General features: G+C 49.0%; 1 protein-coding gene across 5 annotated transcripts in view; it reads left to right on the top strand.

The window, feature by feature from the left end:
• The window catches only part of SLC45A3 (solute carrier family 45 member 3), an 86985-nt gene that overhangs the window by 49206 nt on the left and 16409 nt on the right, over nt 1-21370 (top strand). Inside the window, exon 1 of one of the 5 annotated variants that reach the window (XM_078601434.1) lies at nt 2829-3065. The exons of 3 other annotated variants lie outside the window; for them this stretch is intronic. The gene's annotated coding sequence lies outside the window, so the exon portion shown is untranslated. Of the gene's footprint in view, nt 1-2828; nt 3201-21370 lie in introns of those variants that run through there. One more of the 5 variants, XM_078601436.1, reaches the window with a different exon arrangement.

Here is a 21370-nt window from a genome sequence, read left to right as displayed (position 1 = left end):
AACGAAGGCCTCAAAAAACGCCGTACCAGTCTTGAGGGTTGTTTGACCATGCTTCACCGTGCTGCCTAGCGGCGGTTTGAAGTGTCTGGGCAGAGCCGGTTCATATTTAATCCACGAAATGATAGCTGGAGTCGGGAAAAAAACTCGCGTCACCGGTTTCATAGCGCAGTGTGCAAACCACTGGAGCACCACCAACCATCATCTGCAATAACACTGTAGGAATAACAGAAACCGAAATAGAACACGTGCACACACAAAGGAAATCATTTTCATTGAACAAAAAAAAATGAAATTGAGAAAATTGTTTCCTCTCCGTTTTTTTTTTCATAAAGCAATGTTATTGCTCCATATCGTCGCTGAGTCAGTAAACCGGTTCCTGTTCTACTCTGCTCTCCACTGCTGCGCTTCGCGTCATATTACGAGCAATGCAAATGCGTACGAGTACTGTATGTGCCACGGGTTGACAACCCGCGGCTGGCCAGTTGGGGTCCATGCGGCTTCTGGCCAGTCGAATTGCGCCTCCACAGAGATGCAGCTAATTATATCGTTTTACACTTTTCAGCAAAAAAAGTAAATCTGCGGAAGCGGGGAGCGCCTCGGGACACTCGCTTCTGACAGCAGAGCCGAACACGAGGACTATCCCCCGGGTGGGATGGAGGGGGGGGGGTGCGTGTGGTGGTGGTAGGTTGGGAGAGGGGGTTTAAACCTGCAGATTTCTAAACTCAAAACTTCACAGCCAGCCATCGCAAGCGAGACGGCTTACGTGACCCCTCCAGGTGACTGCCCCAAGTGACCCTCTCTGTGTCTTGTGACGCTCGGCCAGACCAAGGTTAGGGTTTGTTGGCTCGTGAGGTCAAGGATGTTTGGCCCACGCCTGGTTATATGCTGCAGTGTTTGGCCAACATCACCATCGCAGCGACGAAAGGTCGCAGCGGCAGGAGCTTGCACCAAGATCATTTGGTTGAGACACCTGACCTGCGTTGTAGCTGTGGGGTTGCTGTAGGTGACAGTACAGCAAATAGGTTTATGAGTGTTATCTGCTTTTATGTGCGGGTTTACAGAAGGCAACCGGGTTGCTTGCCACGTGCAAAAATGCTTGATAAGGAAACTAGCAAATATCCCAAGCATGGCTGAGTCTTTTCTAGCTAAACTAAGGGGGTTATCCGAGTGAGGCATTACAGTATTTGTAATTCTAAATAAGTTTTCAAGATAGAAAACTAATTTCTTTCCAATTGCTTTTTGTGTTTAGTTTCTTGTCCTTTGCCCGCAACCTCCGATTCGCACGGTTGGCTACGTGCGGTGCGAAAGAAGTTGACGATGATCATCGGCAGCCGTAGTCTACCCACGGCTGGAGGAAGGCCTCCCCAAGTGACGTCATTGTTCGACAGTCCTCTCGATGGCTGCCATTCCGCCACCACCGGCCATGGGCCCTTCTAGCCCTACGTGTCCTGCCCAAGCTTTCCTTCACTGTCGTCAATGTGATTTCTCTCATTAATGTGTCTGTTAGAAAATGCATGTGTTCTAAACTATACTGAACTATTTTTATTTTACCAGGTAAGGCCCCCTGAGCTATATAGCTCTGTTTCCAGAAGTGACCTGAACACAAATGGTAGTTCAACGATTTGGCTTATCGTGTGGAAATGTATAACAGCCAATTACTCCAAACACATGGGTCTTAATGTGGAGGGAAAAATGGGAGGACCCGGAGAAAAATCCACGCGACCACGGGGAGACATGCAAACTCCAAATGTACAGCAGGCTTCAGGGTCATGATGGAACCCACGACCTCCTGTATACCAGGCGAGGTAGTTAACATCTCACCACCGCGTTTTTTCCTGTGTCTCGGCGTAATTCACAGCATGTCCCTCTCCCCGATTAATTAAAAAAATTTGCACTTTTCAGATGTGTCAGTTGCCACATTCCGGATCCATGTCAAAGCAGGTAGAATGCCCGAATTTGAACGACTTCTCAGGAGGTTCAGCACCCTGTTGCTTTCTCATTATCAAGTTCAGTTACTTCAAAGGTCTCCAACCTCCCCTTGCTGATAACACACTCATTATAAGAGTATATTCTGATGAGAGATTGTCGACTTCATAGTTATACGAGCACGTTTCCTGTATCAAATGTCGTGCGTGCATTACACATTAACTTGCATATCCGTCTCGACACAGCAGTTGATTAACTAGATTCTTAATCATTAATAAAATCCATAAGCAACAAGGTAGCAAATACAACAAAAGTTCAACACATTTGTATGTATGATATTGTATATAATAGTTGGCGACGTTTCAGGCAATGGCCTTCAGAGCACAGAGACCCAGATGTCGTTGTTTTTGTTATCTGGGCTTGTTACAACACCTCCAAAACAGTACAGTATAACCAAATAAGGCGAACCGAATTCAAATTAGAAAACAAGAAAAAAAATCTGACATTGCGTAACACTCAACTCTTGAATATAAAAGTATCGATACGATACTTAAGCAAAAAAATCCCCTCGAGAACAATATTATAACCACGCGTGGCAAGAAATGGAGAGAGGGACCTTGGGTGGGTAAAGAATATGATACACGCACTAAACCCTCCCACGCGTGGCAAAAAAAAAATCCCATTCGCCTATTTTTGGCAGACGGTGCGGTAATAAGTTCGCAGTTGGGTGGCCTCGGAAGGCAAGCTTCGCTTACGTGGAAGCGGCCTCACGCACTCACAGGGGGTGGGCAGCAGGGGAGGAGGAGGGGAGCGTGCTGAGAGATAAGCGATCGGGGGGTGTGCGTGGGCGTGTGGGGCGGTGGTGGTGGTTTTACAACCCAAAACCACCCGATCGCATTTGACCGAATCTCATTCTAGCAGCGGCGCGCGCACACACGCGGAGACGCAGCAGTAGTAATCTCGTGTACACTATAACTCTATCTGCCATCACACGTTTTTTTTGTTGGGTTATTCTCTTCTGTCTCTCTCTCCCTTTTTTTGGTAGGGGGTGGGGGCAAGGCTCACGCGAGAGAGAGAGGGAGAGGATTTAGACCCTGGCCCAGTGGGGACATTCTTCTTCCTATTGACGACTGCGTTGGGTGAGGTTTTTTTTTATTTTGGGGTGGGTGGGACGAACATTCCTGTGCTCATTGTGAAGCCTCACGCGTGTCGCGTCTACCTGCGGGTGCCCACCTGTCTGCTCCTCCGCGATGACGACTCGCCGGCAGAGCCAGGTAAAGGTGTCTCGGCTCTGTGTGTGGTGTGTTGTGTGTTGCGTGTGTTGTGTCGTCTCAAGTGGAGCGGTGGCGCAGTGGTTTAGCGAGCTACGCTACGTCCAGACCCCTAGTTGGATTCCCGCTCACGGCCACCAACACCAGGGACGATTATCTAAACCGGTACTGGGCCTCCCCTAAGTCGACTCTGCCTCAAATGAGTACGGTGCCTGGTTCGATTTGTAAATATCGCTGCTAGGGAGACAGGCGGCCGGGCGTGGTGCTGGTCACCCATCCACCTCGTGTGTCGTGCCGGCCTTCATAGGTGCTCGTGAACAGCACTTGCCCCAAAATCCTGTTCAGGCTATACGGGGGATCTTTGGCTCTGTGTATGTAACATCACTTGGATGGCGAGCGGTGGCGCAGTGGTTAGCGCGCACTGACTGCGCTTATGAACCCGGCGATCCGAGTTCGATTCCTGCTCACGACCGATAACAGTGGCGAATATTTGAACCGATCCTGAACTTCTGCCCGGGTCGATTCAGCCTTAAATTATCACCTGATGTGACGTGGGGAGACAAAGGCGACCGGGCGTGGCGTTGCCCCCCCCCTCCTACCCCATCGCTCTCGTGCCCATTGACAGCCTTCCCCTCGTAGCTTGCTCGCTTGAACGCAGCACTTGCCCCAACAGTCTGCCGAAGCCTACACGGGGGGCCTTTGTCTTTTGTGAAATCACTTCAGGTGGGACGAGGCGAGGTGCATTTCTCAGTCAATGCTGGCTGCTGAAAGTTTCCTGGGTGGTAGTGGTGGTAGTGGTGGTGGGGGGAGAGAGGGAGGTTGATCTTGATTGCTGAATAAATGGTCGAGGGTGGTGGTGGTGGTGTCTGCGATGGTGCGGTGATAATACCCAGGGGATGCATTGTTCCACTCGCAGGTGTCCCCCCCCCCCCGGGGTTGCGAGTGATTTCTCCCCACGATGGAGCCTCGTCTCTGCGTAACGCGATGCGCGATTACCGCGTTCGCATACTTGGCATACTTGGCTGGTAATCTGTTGGTACTGCCAGCGTGGAAGCTGTAAAGTTCGTGTACTTTTTAAATATATTCAGTGCCTGGGTCTCCTAGTTTTGTGTTTGTGTACAGACTTACGTAATGCGTGTATTCGTAAAACCTAAACAACGCGTGCTGTAATACAACACACATTTCTGTATTGCGTTTATGTATACACGTGTTACATACACACACACATGAATGCATGCACATACTTTGTACTCGCACATTCCAACTGCGTATTTCTTCATACAATACAGATTGCGCATACGCTACACGTGCATGCCAACTTGCTTTCATGCTCTTCCACACACAAGGGTCAGCATAGCTGCCATCCCATACCGTTGACACCCCGTGTCTTGTACAGGGAAATTGAGTTTTGAGATCCATACGACGCGTACAGCCGTTTCAATGTGGACACCAACAAAACAAAAATGTGTCTATTTGTGTTTCTCCCTTGCGATGGGACTTTGTAGGATGAACGTTGGGATTTTTAAGGGGCACGTGGTGACCAATAGGGTCTGAGTTTATCTGTAATAAGGTCGGGCACTGATGAGGGATTGACAGGTATGGGTTTAGTACAGATGTGTACATACATGCATACACACTGAATATACATGCACACTAAATATACCGTCACACGTGAATACACACAAGCTTACTCTTTGGTTCTTTCGGTAAAGTCACGTAGGTGAAAATGTAAAAAAATACTAAAAATTAAATAAAAATATAATAACATAATTGAGTTATTTTCACTTTATTTTTATTATTTTCTGATTTTATTTTATTATTACTTTTTCGCCTACGTGACTTTACCGACATAACCAAAGAGTACGGATCCTTGCAGTCACGAACACTTCAAATCTACAATGACACACAAGCTCTACACAAGCCGATGTGGACCTGTGAGTGCAGTGATCAGCGCACTGCGCCGTGAGCCCACGCTGAGTGAGTGAGTTCACGTCAACGGCAAAGTGAAATCCGAACCCGTGCTGGGACCATCCCTTCTCCACCACCCTGTACTGACCAAATAGGTGAAGTATAGTCAAACAAACCCGTAGGGGATGGCTCCATCCAGCAGTGGATTGACAAAGGGGCCGTCCATAAATTGCGTCACGCACCTAGGGGGGGGTCAGACATATGTGACGATGTGTGACGAGGGAGGGGGGTTGAGAAATGTGACGTCACGTAAAAATGCGCAACTTTAAATAAATATAGACAACACGTTCTACTTAATTAAATTAACTTTTTAATAAATCTTTCTCCTACAACATCAGAGTGTAGCGCCACGTTAAATACGCACTATAATGACAATAGTTTAAAGCGATTTGAAGCATGTTTTTTTTTTTTGGGGGGGGGGGCAGAGCTTTGTGACGTCATATTTGAGTGGGGGGGGTCTGACTATTTGTGACGCCGTGTGACGAGGGGGGGGGGGAATCGTCCAAAATCGCGTGACGTCATTTATGGACGTCCCCAAAGGCCCGTACATTATTCATTCATTTAATATGCACACCAGCCACGTGGCGCAGTGGTTACGATGCTCGAATCGTACTCAGAATGTCACGGGTTTAAATTCTGGATTGTGGATTACACGGTCGATCATTTCTGTTGAAACAATCAAATGTGTACCACGTTGTGGAGAGTCAACAGTGATTGTCCTCTTGAGAGGCTGGTCTCTTGCCATGGAATGTGGAATTTCCACCATCGGCTCAGTCGCTAATGGAAATATTGGCTCATTGGAGTAGGAAGACAACACTTTGATGACTCTACGGACTTTAAACAAACACGGGCGGTCGTCAGTAATTCCAATGACACCACTAAACCGTGGCAATGATTAATAACTTCACGGAACGGAATTTATTTAAATACACTCATTTTTGAATTTGGTAGCAGGAGGAAAAATGTATTGGCCAATATTGACCATTTGTATCTTCAATGTGAATAGACAGTATGTGTGGTGAACTTCTTTCGCATCGTACGTAGCCAACCGCGCCCATCGGAGGGTGGCACAGTGCGCATCTCAGATTCTGCGTGGGTTTCCTCCCATAGGAAAAGAAAAACCCCCATATACAATGTAAATGGTATTGGTCCAAACATCCCAGTGCTGCAAAATACATTTTTTTAGGGGGGTTACACACAACAGCAACATCGCCCCCTACTGCGAAAACTTAGCAGGACCCTCCTGAAAAAGAGTTAGGGGCACAGTGCGGCTTTCCTGGCAAAAAAAAATCGTAATAATAACAATAATGAATTGAGACTCTGAACACATGCACACACTATAGATGTCAGCACCGCGCAGCACGGCTGTCACCACTGACTAACCGTTTCCAAGCAACCAAGTGAGATTTTTTGTTCATAGCTGGTATAACCACACAAACCCAGACATCACCGTACACTTATAAATTACATCCGTCTCACAGGATATGACTGATGGGGGTATTACTAGAATTTTTTCAATGCAAAACACACGGTACAACCCGAAAAAAATACGTCAGAGAGCTTACACAGCAGGACTGCAAGAGAAGTTGAGAGGCTCGTGCATCCCATATGTTAACAGCACACGCGCTTGCAAGTAAAATATACCAAATGAGACGTATTGCCAAGTGTGGCTGACCCCGTGTGATCCCAGACTCGCCATGCATGCTCCAGTATTTGCTCATGGCAGCAGAGATGCATAAGTAATTAGTGTAGAGATTGTGTACTTTTTCATTGCTGTTGAAAACTCATTTCTCTGTGCTGAGGCGCTTGGACGATCTTTCTCGCGTGACAATCGGCAGAATTTTAGACGCGCTTTGTTTTGCTTGTTTTATATTTTCTAAATCGATATTGCCCAAGGTGGGAAAATCTCCCTCCGGAAAGTGCTCCTGTACTGTCTGAAGTGCAGTGCTACTGCAGAGGACACGTGATTTGTGTGCTGTGTGTCATGGAGCCAAACCATCACATGCTGGGTGAAAGGCGTACGAGGCAGGCCCTTTGCCAGTGGACCTTCTAGGAACATGGTGCAGTGAATCCTCTATCCCCCTCCCTGCCTCCCATCAACTCACTTGGACTTTCTTCGGTGCCACAGTTGTATGGCGATCCTGGCTCGTGGGGGCTTGTGGGGGGTGAACCTGCTTGAAAGGACGTCTTCTGGGCTTAGTCGATCCTGAGGGTAATGATCACCACAGATGGCCTCTCTGTTCAGGTGGGAGGCGTGTGTGCCCCGAAGGATTATGGTCCAAGGCGAGGTCCAGCACAGTCGGCTGAGATTCTCTAACCACAAATTGGTTGGAGCTCAAGAAAGTCAGTCTAGTACTGCGCACTCCCGACCGCTTTCTATGAAGGTAACTCGTGATGGCGAGATTGTCCAAGGTGACGGCGGTGGCTGAAATCGGCAGACAACAAGGCTACCCTCATCTCCCCCATCTCACCAGCTTCTTCCAGACTGAGCAGAGTCTACTGTGAGCAGCCTGTGACAGCAAGGCACATTGCAGGAACCCTCAGTAGCAGTGTAGGCTTGGTACGCAGGCAATGACTCAACCCTCGCACGGGTGGGACGCGGTTGGTTTTGGGTTCCAATGCTGGTCTCTCATGAGTTTCTCTCGCTTCAGTGATAGTGCGGTTCCATGGATGGCCAAGCTGTAGCACGTGTTTGTCGCTTGTCTCAGGGACAAGCAGCTGCCCTGGCTAATACGGTGCACGTATTAGCCGTCTGCAGGCCGTTGCTGCGTTCACCGCCCATGTGCAGCTGCTAGCAGGGGAGTCCTCCCCCCCCCCACCCTGACGCAAGACACCTCCAGATGCACTGCATGGGAGGCGCGGTATTAATATTGAATCGTGATGGTGATGATGCTGAGAGTTATTCTGGTGGCTCTCGTGATTCGGGAGGGTGGCGAGTGTGCACGGTGAGTCTTGGATCACATGGGGTCAATCACAGTGAGCGGTAGGTCTCATCCGGTGTACGTGTGTACCTTATGGGTGTTTACTGGTATCTTATGGGTGAGAGAAAAAAAGGGGTGTTTTTTTTTTTAAGAATGCCTCTCCGTTTTTTGTTGTTGCTTGGTTCTATAAAGTAAAGAAGGTGTTTGTTAAATAAATGCTCGTTTTATTCTGTCGCGCGAGACACATGTAAATTAAAGCGTGTGGCAGCATGCTTTTCTTAGTGTTCAAGGGTGGCTTTAATGGCAACCGGTGTTCTATCACAACACATTAAAACAGGAGCTTAGAAATCCAACATAATAATTATTTAACACACCTGGAGTACATTGTGCAGCTGCATGCGGTCAGGTGTAATTATTACCTAGCATATTTTATAGCTAGCTTTCTCAGCAAGGTTACCATGTTTTTTTATGTGGGGCACCGACAGATAGACGTGGAAGGCCCAAACGAATAGTGATAGTTTACTGGGAACGTCTGGCCGAAGACTCGGTGCAGAAATATTTGAAGTTCCACCTCCCGGAAAACTTCTCCCGCGCTCCAGGGGATATTGTGGAAATTGAGTCCAAGTGGACGATGTTCAGGACCTCGATTGTGGATACAGCTGCGAAAAGCTGTGGCCTGAAGGCAGTTGGTGCCAGTCATGGCAGCAACCCTCAGACCCGCTGGTGGACACCGGTGGTGAGGGAAGCTGTCAAGTTGAAGAAGGGGGCGTTCCAAGCTATGCTCGGAAAAGGTCTCAATTGAGAAGTGCCGGCTTGCCCAGAGGGTGGCAGCTGTAGCAGTCGCTAAAGTGAAAGCCTGGGCATGGGAGCACTGGGCCACGTCGACGGGACGTGGCCCAGGCTGTTTTCAGTAAGGGTGGTGTAACATTGACCTCAACTAAGGAGATAGTCGAGAGGTGGAAGGAACACTTTGAGGAGCTCCTCAACCCGGTGGACATGCCCTCCTCTCAGGAGGCAGCCCTGGAAACAGCTGGGGGGGTCGGATCCATCACGGTTGCTGAAGTCGCTGCGGCCTTCGTAGCGGCAACGCCGCTGGGGTGGACGAGATTCGCCCAGAGTTGTTGAAAGCGCTGGACAGTGTAGGAGTGGTGCCATGGTTAACGCGCCTCTTCAATGTTGCATGGAAGGCAGGTACAGTACCTCTGGACTGGCAAACTGGGGTTGTGGTTGGCATTTTTTTTAAAAAGGGGACCAGATTGTGTGCTCCAACTACAGAGGAATCACAGTCCTCAGCGTCCCAGGTAAAGCCGATGCCAGAGTGCTGGAAAGGAGCATCCACCCAGTGGTCGAGTCTCATATTCAGGAGGAACAATGCGGATTCCGCCAGGGTCGTGGAACAACGGACCGGCTCTTTTCCCTCTCACAGATATTTGAGGGGTCATAGGGGAGCATGCTTCTCCAGTCTACCTCTGTTTTGTGGACTTTGAGAAGGCATGTGACCGTGTTCCCCGCAGTGTCTTGTGGGAGGTGCTGCGGGAGTATGATGTACCGGTGCCGCTTTTGTGCGCTATCCAGTCCCTCTATTCCCGGAGTGAGCGCTGTGTCCATATTCTTGGTGTCAAATCAAAGTCGTTCACTGTAGGTGTTTGACTCCGCCAAGGGTGCGTCTCGTCTCCACTCCTGTTTGTGATTTTCATGGACAGGATATCAAGGCGCAGCCGAGGTATGGGGAGTATCCGGTACGGGGGCATGGAGGTGGCGTCACTGCATTCTGCAGATAACTTTGTCCTCTCTGCCTTGTCAGTCTGTGATCTCCAGCGTGCACTTTGAACGGTTTGATGCCGAGTGTCAAGCGGTTGGGATGAGGATCAACACCTTCAAATCTGAGGTTCATGGTTCACTCCTGGGAGTTGGTGGATTGTGCTCTACAGGTGAGGGGGGAACAACTGACCTTAGTGGAGCAGTTTAAGTACCTTGGGGTATCTTTCACCAGTGATGGGAAGTGGGAGCGGGAGATTGGCCGGTGGATCTGTGCGGTTTTCCGTAGTGTAGCAGGCACTTTACCGTTCCGTGGTCGTGAAGCGGGAGCTGAGTTCTCGAACAAAGCTCTCGGTTTACAGGTCGATCTACATTCCCACTCTCACCTATGGTCATGAGCTTTGGGTAATGACTAAAAGTATGAGATTGCAGGTACAAGGGGCCGAAATGAGGTTTCTCCGCAGGGTAGCCGGGCTCACCACTCTCCGTGATCGGGTGAGGAGTTTGGTAATCTGTGAGAGCCTCAGAGTCGAGCCACCGCTGCTCCTCCGGATCGAGAGGAGCCAGTTGAGGTGGCTCAGGCACCCGGTAAGGATGTCCCCCCCCGGTAGACTCCCCATGGAACTCTACCGGCCACGTCCCACTGGGCGAAGACCCCGGGGCCGGCCCAGGACCACCCTGCTGCTGCTGGCGGGACTACGGCGATCAAGCTGGCCTGGGAACGCCTGGGAATTCCCCAGGAAGAGCTACAGTCTGTGTATAGTAGTGTAGTGTATAGTAGCGTAGTGTGGTGTATAGTAGTGGAGTGTATATGTAGTATTGTATAGTAATGTAGTGTGGTTTATTGTATAGTAGTGTATAGTAGTGTAGTGTATAGTGTAGTATTGTATAGTAATGTAGTGTATAGTGTAGTATTGTATAGTAATGTAGTGTGATGTATTGTGTAGTAGTGTATAGTAGTGTAGTGTATAGTGTAGTATTGTATAGTAATGTAGTGTATAGTGTAGTATTGTATAGTTATGTAGTGCTAGAGTCTGTCGCCAGGGAAAGGGAGGTCTGGACCGCCACTACTCAACATGCTGCCGGCGCGACCCTCGCCAGGACAAGCGGACTGAGAAACGAACAAATGAACGAACGAACCCCCCCAACACGTGTTCACTTGAAACACTGACGCCTGCACCTAAAAGGTAGCAGTGCTGTGCTCTCTGACAAGAGGTGGATGAATCAATTACTCATGGCTGGTCCCCGCTATCGCAGCGGTCTGGCTCCAAGGGTATGGCTCCTCCTAATTGTATCGGTCCATTTCCGTGACGGCTTTTCGCATGTCAGCCTTTTTGTGGCATCTTTTGTGTTGCTCACAATCGCAATTCTACCGGTGGCTCCACAGCAACAGAGGCCACGGATTTTGGGGAGTCAAACGGGCGGCGGCATATTCAGTTGTCAGTCTCTGGAACGGCAGTCGATTTAAAAAATGATTACAGCCGTTATTGCCTATGACATCATCACGTGACACGCCTCACCTCCCCGTCCAGCGGCACACGTGGGAACAAAGGTGTTTTTTTTTTCAAACTGTTTTTGTAATCTGATTCGTCATGTAATTGAACTAACAATAGATATAGAGAACTCAATCACTTCCATAATCGGATTTCCCGGTTCCGCATACTTTTTATTCCAATACAGAGACCAAGACACATAACCCCCGTGTAGCCTACATAGGCTGTTGGGGCAAGTGCTGTTTGTGAGCACCTATGACAGTCAGCACAAGGGAGGGTTTTATTTAACACAAATGCTTTTATGGGGTTGCTATTGTTGGCACCACGCCCGGCCGCATTTGCATCCCCAGTGGCGATGTTTACACACCGCCCCAGTTACTCATTTCAGGCGGATTCGATCTAGGAGAGGCTCAGGACTAGTTCAGATGTCGCTCGCCACTAATGTTAGCCAGAACCTTGAATACAACCACTACTCCACCGCTCTATCTAATGATACAAAAGACGAATACGAAGATCCCTACAGAGACTGTCGGGGCAAATGCTGTTAATGAGCACCTATTAAGGCCGACACGGCACACGAGGAGGCGGGTGGTCGGCACCACGCCTAGCCGCCTTTGTCTCTCCAGTGCTGATGTTTACCCACTGCCTCAAAATACTCACTTAAAGCCAAGCCAACCTAGGGGAGGCCCGGGACCGGGTTCTGATATCCGCCGCTGTGATTTTCCGCGAGTGGGAATATAAACTCGGGTCGCCGGGTTCTTGGCACAGTCCACTGACTCGTGTACGTGCACACGTGGCTTAAGCGCACCGCGTGTGAAGTTCGTAGCGCAGCGTGTGAAGTTCGTAGCGCAGCGTGTGAAGTTCGTAGCGCAGCGTGTGAAGTTCGTAGCGCAGCGTGTGAAGTTCGTATCGCAGCGTGTGAAGTTTGTAGCGCAGCGTGTGAAGTCCGTAGTGCAGCGTGTGAAGTTCGTAGCGCAGCGTGTGAAGTTCGTAGCGCAGCGTGTGAAGTTCGTAGCGCAGTGTGTGAAGTCCGTAGTGCAGCGTGTGAAGTCCGTAGCGCAGCGTGTGAGCGTGCGTAGCGCAGCGTGTGAAGTTCGTAGTGCAGCGTGTGAAGTTCGTAGCGCAGCGTGTGAAGTCCGTAGCGCAGCGTGTGAAGTCCGTAGCGTAGCGTGTGAAGTTCGTAGTGCAGCGTGTGAAGTTCGTAGTGCAGCGTGTGAAGTCCGTAGCGCAGCGTGTGAAGTTCGTAGCGCAGCATGTGAAGTCCGTAGCGCAGCGTGTGAAGTTCGTAGTGCAGCGTGTGAAGTTCGTAGCGCAGCGTGTGAAGTTCGTAGCGCAGCGTGCGAAGTCCGTAGCGCAGCGTATGAAGTCCGTAGCGCAGCGTGTGAAGTTCGTAGCGCAGCGTGTGAAGTTCGTAGCGCAGCGTGTGAAGTTCGTAGTGCAGCGTGTGAAGTCCGTAGCGCAGCGTGTGAAGTTCGTAGCGCAGCGTGTGAAGTCCGTAGCGCAGCGTGTGAAGTTCGTAGGGCAGCGTGTGAAGTTCGTAGCGCAGCGTGTGAAGTTCGTAGCGCAGCGTGTGAAGTTCGTAGTGCAGCGTGTGAAGTTCGTAGCGCAGCGTGTGAGCGTGCGTAGCGCAGCGTGTGAGCGTGCGTAACGCAGCGTGCTGGCGTGCGTGAGAGCGCTCTTGCCAAGTGAGAGCTGAAGGGGGGCAGGAATGCCCTGTCCATGTTCATCCACGATTTACCTGTTTGCCTTCTCACGGCTTCTGCAAGGGTGTGGCCAACCTCTGTGAGCGAACAGGAGTTCATCAAGTTCACGTTTGACAAATATTGCTCTTGGATATCACGGTATAACATTGCAACATACATGCATGATGCACACACGTGCATGGCTAATATGAATACGTGTAGGCTGCTTTGAATATTCAGTACATGCATTAATAATATGTGCAATATCACAAATCTGTGTGGATCTGTGTGTGTTGCTTTTCATGTATTGAACGAGGCGTCGATTCGTCAATTAAATCGATACTTGCATTCACAATCAACGCATTGAATAGTGCGTCAGGGAAGCGATTGTGATGGATTCATACATCTAGTAGTTTTGCCACGGTGGCGGAATATTACTACCTCACCTGGTATACAGGAGGTCGTGAATTCGATCCCCAACCCTGATGCCTGCTGCATCTTTGGAGTTTGCGTGTTCTCCCTGTGGTTGTGTGGAGTTGTCTCCGGGTCCTCCGGTTTTTCCCCTCCACATTTAAGAATGTGCGTTTTAAGAGTATTTGGCTGCTTTTACATTTCCACGGGATAAGCCACTTCGTTGAGCTATCATTTGTGGCCAGGTCGCTTCTGAAAAAGGGCTATGTAGTTCAGTGGGGCCTTACCTAGTAAAATAGTTGGCAAATGAATTAGTTCACGGAGTCCTGCAGCCACGAGGGGGAATTCTACGAAAACAACAATTCCAAAGAAGCAATGATTCTTAAATCGATTCACAACCCCTGGTTGTGACAATTCGTCGAATTGTGATGGCTGTGAATGGTTGCATGGCTCATGAATATGCTGTACTTCATCATCATGAGCCATTATCGAGTCACCGCTGGATGATGGCCTCCCCGTACCGTCGCAATCCTGTTCGGTGTTGCTACCAAAGCGTCATTGTTGGGTTCAAGATGAGCCCAGGTTACTCTTATATTAGTGAGCATGGGACAGTTATCGCCATTGGCTGTCTTGAGCAAGTGGCGGAAAGTCCACATTCCTATGGTAGGGATCAGTCCATCCATTGGACAAACATTGCTGACAAACTCTATCCACTGCTGTCGCCGTTTCTCACGGCCCTGCGATATAACAGTCCACCCAGCATCTGCTCGCGAGCTGATTTCGTTGCTCCATCTCTACGGTAGACGTCCGTCCTCTTGTGGCGTGTTCTCTCCCCTTGCGATCAAAATGGTTTGATCTCTTGGCTGTCCATCGAAAGCGATTGCCCCTCTTGTGGATGGGGGGGTAGGTGGATGGGTCGGCGCTTGTGACGCTCGTGCCACTTCACGCAGCCGTGGTGGCCGACGCGAGAGCTGCACAATCTGCCGCAGATGGGACACGCGCGGTGAGTGTCGGGTTTCGGGTGTCGTTATATCTCAGCCGCGCATCGGTGTCCCTGGGTGCGTCTACTCGCATCTCCTCTGTGAGGCGGCGTCTTCCAGGCGCTGAACCCCTCTGGCACAGGTGGACCGCCAGGTGGACCTGTCCAGCGCCAGGGGTTCCAGGCTGGAAGGGGGATCGATGTTACAGCGCTTCAGCGGGTCCTTGCTGCGCTTTTTCCTGTCCTCCAGCGGAGCGTTTGGCTGTGCGCTGAGTTGGCCGCACAGAACTCGGCGGGGGAGGCGGTGATCAGGCATGTGGATCACGTGGCCAAGCCAGCGGAGGTGTCTTTTAGCCATGCTTGCCTTAATGCAAGATTGTTTAATATATCGGCACAAACTCACTGGCTGCTCGCAGCCTTTATGCTTGTGATAAGTCCCTCAGTTTTGCGTGCTGTTTTGACCTCACATTGGCAAAACATCTTCTTGGTTCTTTCGGTAAAGTCATGTGACTTTACCGAAAGAACCAAGAAAATGAATCCCTGCAGTCACGAAAGCTTTAAATCGAAATTGGCAAAACAATCGCCTTCACTCGCAGAGTGCGGTGGCAGTCCCACATGCAGATGTCACCTCCGTCTCAACATCCCCGCCGGATAAAGGTAAAGGTGCAGCCCGGCAATTGCTTGCTCATGATGCTACTAACAGAAGGGCCTCCCACTAGAATGAGCTCTAGAAAGCGCCCCTCCACGGGGTGTTTGGCCGACTCTCGCACTGCGTTTAGGACGTCTCGGAGGACGTGGGTGTACCCACACTTGAACTCCACCACACCCAACCTGCCGATCGACTCTCTCTGTGTGGTGTACGCACTTTACACCGCTGGCAAGATGGGGGCGGGGTTTTAAGAAACTTGCACCGCCGATTCGACTCTCTGTGCCGCGACGATCGCACTGGCAGATTTTACCAGGCGACCCCTGGATTGCAAGTCCAGCTTGCTGACCGCGGCGGCGTGACAGCATGGTAAAGCCATGCGGTGCCGAGCCTGGGCAAGGCAGCGCCCACGGAGGTTAACCCCGACCTGCGGGCGCTTGGCCGCTCCTTGGCACGAAAGGTTTTCAGCGGGCGACAGTGACACACAGTTCCCGCGCTCCGCAGGAAAACAGCAGTAAAACATGCGCCTCCGATTAGCACAGTTTTCCCTACGTACGGTGCAAAAGAAGTTGAGCGTGCACACGTACGTACCGTGATTTTGTAAGTTGGTGTTTCAAAGCTGCGGTGTGTGTGTGTACAGTAATGTGTAACGACGTGGCAGGAAACATGCGTTTTCTGTAATCGCTGCTCTTTTTTGTGAAAAAGAATTCCGCTTGCATTGCTCTGTGGCCATCGGTGTGACCAACCGTGGCTTCCTGATTTGTGCCGAGGGAGAGGAAGAGGTCAGCATCAGTTCTCGCTCGGTGCTTTTTACACGAAATATTTTGCTTTCAAGACTTGTTGCTCAAAAGATGTATGGGGCTTTTTTTTATCGGTCGTCGAACGTCTTCACGGTCCAACAAGCATTGGGTGGTGCTCGTCTCCCTTGATGATTTTGGGGCAGTGGTGGAAATTCCACATACCTGTGGTGTAGGGTCCATCCTATTTATAGGAAAGCCACTGGTGACTTCATGGCATGCTTATGCAAATGTTTAAGCTTTCACCACAGTTTTTGTGGCGCTTGAATATTAACTCTTACAAAGCATACTCTTAGTTCTTTTGGTAAAGTCACGTAGGTAAAAAATGAAATTAAAATTAATAAAAAATAAAAAATCACGACGTTTCGGAGGCAACACAAGTCTCTGTCATCAGGTGGGACCGTCACAGCCAGATTTGCTGCATCAAGGTGTTGCCTCCGAAACGTCGTGATTTTTTATTATTATTTTTTTTATTAATTTTAATTTCATCTTTTACCTACGTGACTTTACCGAAAGAACTAAGAGTATGAATCCTTGCAGTCACGAAAGCTTCAAATCTTACAAAGCAGCCACGGTCATGATTTATTGAGCTGTGTGAATTCATTCAAAGCTCACCGCGTTGAATACCATAAGAAAATGTCACATTTATACCCGAAACACATTGAAACAATTGCAAATCCTAATTTACGGGATTCAGTCATAGTGAATGGTTATTACACTGTATGTATGTTGAACTTACTTTGCACCGTACGTAGCCAACCGTGCTAATCGAAGGTGTGGACTTAAAATCCAGAGGCCGTTGGTTCTTCTGGTGGTGGGTGTTAAAACAACGTGCGCCTGGCTTGGCAGTCGACCGGGCAGTATCGAGATGGGTACACTGCGGTTAATCAATCGGCAGATCGCCTATTGTTGGGGTAAAGTGCGGGTATTCCATTCTCTTCTTCCATTCTCTTCCAATATGTATAACAGCGTGTAAAAGTAATTCTAGATTTGAAGCTTTCGTGACTGCAAGTATTCATATTCTTAGGTTTTTTCGGTAAAGTCACGTAGGTAAAAAATTGTAATTAATTAAAGTAAAATAAAATTAAAATCACGACGTTTCGGAGGCAACATAAGCTTCTGTGTTGCCTCAGAAACGTCGTGATTTTTATTTTATTTTTATTTTACTTTTATTAATTTAAATTTTTTACCTACGTGACTTTACCGAAAAAACCTAAGAATACGTGTAAAAGTAGTCGAAATCCCTGTCCAGAGAGGTTCTCTTGAGCTCCCTCTAATGGAGGCACTTCCACCAACAGTGGTGTGAGACAAACAACGTTCCATGGCTGCACCTTTACCTTATTTTGGTGAAATTTCATTCTTTATTTTGTATTGGTAGAGGGCCCAGCTAGCTCCCGGTTGGTTTGTGAGTCAATATTCTGGTGTCAGAGGTCAACTCGGCCTATCCGGTGCCTTTGGGGGTCATGGAAATTCATTCCCAAAATAAAAGATTGTCTCTCACCGTAAGAATGCAGAATTTACACCCGTGGTCTGTGATCTGCCAAGAGATATGAGCGCGGCTCCATGGCTCACTAAAACAGGGACATTCATCGAGTTTTTGGGGTATTTATTATTATTTCATTTTACTCGAGCTCATGGTGACGACGGGTCTCAGACCACCGAGGTCACTGCGCGAAGGAAGCCTGGGTTTGTTTCTGATCATCTTGCTCGGCTGCCTAGACTTGAACCTGGTCTCTCAAGGGTCGTGGCCTCTCAAGAGTCCTGGTCTCAATGTACGTGGCCCCTTGGACCACGCAAAAAACACGTTTCAGGTCGACATTGTTAACATTCCTTCTATAAAGGTGTATGAAGAACGTGATTCAAAAACGTATTACTTCCAGTACAGGAATGACATCTTTCTAAAATAGCTCCGCCGTCAGCTGTGTACCAGGAACTTTGTGATTCATGGACAGATTTTACAGTGAACATTAACCTGTGGCCATTGCACCTGAGATTTACGTTGTTTGGCAACAAAAAAACAAACGCGCCATGGATACGTTTGGGCCGCTGGATTGATTTAGAGATTTGGTGGCCGGGTGATCTCAGGAGTCCCATAATGGCCGTGCCCAAAGCACTGTGAGCCTGCAGTCACTGAGGGTTTGAATCCAGGTTTCAGCCATTGGCGCTTTAAACCAGATGTTCACATTTCGTGCCTCACGATGACTGGATATGAATTCAATGTCAGGCGTAAATTCACATCGACTCTGTGTAAATATACAATTATGAAATCGGTATTATTGAAATACGATACATTGAATAAGCTTGTACTTTTATTTTTTATTACAGCTGTACAGCTTATCGAGCTAGACAGCTCTTGAAAAGGAGCTACTGCGTATGAAAGGTAAAAAGGTGCATTTCTGAAATTCCTTTATTATGGCACCGCTTGCAGAAGGGACTTCACAAGACGAGCTTCAGAGAGCACTGGGTCTTTTTTTCTTTTCCACACCGGCCAGGCATCTTGGAAGAGGGCGCCACGATGGCTAGATGTTGACTACCTCCCCTGGTGTACAGCAGGTCGTGGGTTCCATCCCGACCATGCCGCCTGCTGTATATTTGGAGTTTGCGTGTTCTCCACCTGGTCCTCCGTTTTTCCCCCTCCGCATTTCGAATCGACGTGCGTCTAGACAGCATTGGGCTGCTATACATTTTCACGTGAAGACGAGTCACCTCTTTGAGATATCATTTGTGGCCATGTCGCTTCTGAAAAAAAGAGAGCTACTTAGCTCAGTGGGCCTTAGCTAGTAAAACAAAATAAATCATTGTTTAGTTTCGGTGGGAGCACCCATACTTTACCCCACCACACGTGGCCTGCCGATTGAGACTACCTGTAGGTGTACCCATGCACAGTGGATAGAGGTGGGTGGGGATTTTAAGAAACCATGCCCCCATCTTCTTTGGGTCTTTCGGTAAAGTCATGTAGATATTTCGATTTAAATCTTTCGTGACTGCAGGGATTCATCTTCTTGGTTCTTTCGGTAAAGTCACGTAGAAGGGAAATAATAAAATAATAAAAATAAAACATCCTAAAATAATTCTCACGACGTTTCGGCCACAACACAAGCAGCCGTCCTCAGGTGAAGAACAGCTGTCTTTCCGACAGACCAATTGCAACACAAGACCCAAAGAATATGAATTCCTGCAGTCACAAAAGCTTTAAGTCAAGATTCATGCCCCCATCGTGTTAACTGCCTCGCCGGAAGATGGAACCGGCGACCACCGCTGGATTTCCAGTCCAGTGAAACAAGCAATTCCACAATGACTCCATCCTGTATATTGGTCGAATGCGGTGCTTCTTAACCTTTGCCGCAGCCTTGCCACCCCCCTTGGTTACCAATCGTTAAAACATCTACAATGGTAATAAATACATAGATTTGATGAAATAAAGTAATTCTACTCCCGGAGAGGGCATTTCGCACCCCCAGGGGGTGCAGCGTGCAGCCCAGGTTAAGAAGAAGAAGAACCACTGCTCTAATGCATCCACTACCGCACTTAGAACCGCGTGAATACAAAGGGTAGAAGGTCGTGAGCTTGCTTTGGAATGGCAAGGCATAACTTAACACCAAGAAACAACAGAGCTGTTTACAGTATACTAGCATAAGTACCCGGCGTTGCCCGAGTGAAAAATATATTTCTTAATAACCTTACATATATACACAGATGGGCTGCTACCCCTGCCCCCCCCCCCCCCAGGCACGATCTCCTCGGCCGCTGTGCAGTAATATGTACGGCCTATAGTGTGGTGGGGTGTCGAGGCCTAGTACCTTGCAGAGCCTCCGGCCTCGCCTAGATTGCCCACCCGGCTGAGGCTGGGTACCGGGGCCGTTACCCCCCCCCCCCCCCCCCCGCGCTACAATAATACTGTCTAATCGCTATAATTTTATAATCTACCGACCCTATAATAGTAATTGCACACATTGTGGTGGGGGGGGAGTGAAGAGGACGTGAAACTTTGATGAATTTACCTCAGAGTCGCGTGGTGGGTGTCGAGGCCTAGTACCGTGCAGAGCCTCCGGCCTCGCCTAAATTGCCCATCCGGCTGAGGCTGGGTACGGGTGCCGTTCCCCCCCCCCCCCCGCGCTACAATAATACTGTCTAATCGCTATAATTTTATTATCTACCGACCCTATAATAGTAATTGCACACATTGGGGTGGGAGGGGAGTGAAGAGGACGTGAAACTTTGATGAATTTACCTCAGAGTCGCGTGTTAATGCGTGCGCATATTTTTTACGGGAATTAAAAATGGCGTCCACCCCGCAGCGAATGCGTCGCTACCCGTTGCCAGGGGCAACCGCCGTGGAAAACCAAACGGACCAATCGTGTCTCGCAAATCCCTCACATTTCGTCCAATGAAACTGCGTATGGTCCGGCGACACACAGACAGACAGACACACACACAGACACACACACAGACAGACAGATAGATTTGCGATTTTATATATATAGATGCGTTGTTCATTCACTGTATCTGTAGTGCAGTTATTGTGGTTATCCAAGGTATCGATGTTAATTTCAAGTCAGCCAGCAAGCTTAACTACCCTTAAAAGTGTTTAATAAACGTAAAAAAAAATCAAGTTTGTCCTATTTAAATTAGTATCACCAGTAGGTATTCTTTGCCCAATGTGTTGGCTTAAATATAAGTGAAAATTGTACATCGTTATTTCGAAAAATGTCTCGGCATAAAACTGTGGACTAGATGTATTCGTCATTCAATTGTATAAAATAAGCTCCACACTTTGGTCAGTGATGCTGTGACCTTGTCCAAAATGTCAGCTTTTGTTAGACATTTTCATGAATTTTTTTAGTTTCACCCCCCCCCCCTCTCTCCTGTAAAGGCCACGGCGTGTTAACCATCAGCAGGGGGGGGGAGAGATACCGGCGGCCCACGTGTGAGCCACCCGACCCCCTTTGCGTGCCGCGCCGGCCTTCGTGGGTACAGGGGGACAGCACTTGCCCCCAACATTCCGGCTAAAAGGCCACACAGGGGATCTTTATCTCTTTGTTGATTCTGATATCTTGAGCACGCAGATTTCCATAAGGCAGTAGACACACCTCCAATGGGAGGTGAAAGATAACAAAAGGAACTCTGTGAGCTCGTCACGTCTGGTTGTATTTTGCCACGTCATATCAACCACAAAGCAAAGACAAAGATCCCCCATTTAGCTTTAAGAGACTGTTGGGGCAAGTGCTGTTAGTGAGCACCTTTGATGGCCGGCACAGCACACGAGGGGGAGGAAAGGTCAGCACCGTGCCCGGCTGCCTTTGTCTCAGTGGTGATCTTTACACATTGCACCAGGTTCTCGTTTGAGGCCGAGTCGACCTAGGGGAGGCCCAGCACCGATTCATATAATCGTCACTGGTGTTGGCCGTGTGCGGGAATCGAACTCGATCAGCCGGATTTGTAGCGCGACGCGCTGACCGTTGCACCGCGGCTTTCCCCCCCCACGCACACACAACAAAGATCCCCCATATAGCCTTAG

The sequence above is a fragment of the Lampetra planeri genome, chromosome 16, assembly GCF_965212315.1.
Source record: "Lampetra planeri chromosome 16, kcLamPlan1.2.h2, whole genome shotgun sequence".
Classification (NCBI taxonomy): Eukaryota; Metazoa; Chordata; class Hyperoartia; order Petromyzontiformes; family Petromyzontidae; genus Lampetra; species Lampetra planeri.
Note: the sequence above shows the minus strand (reverse complement) of the source record. Positions and strands in the feature narration are given on the sequence as shown.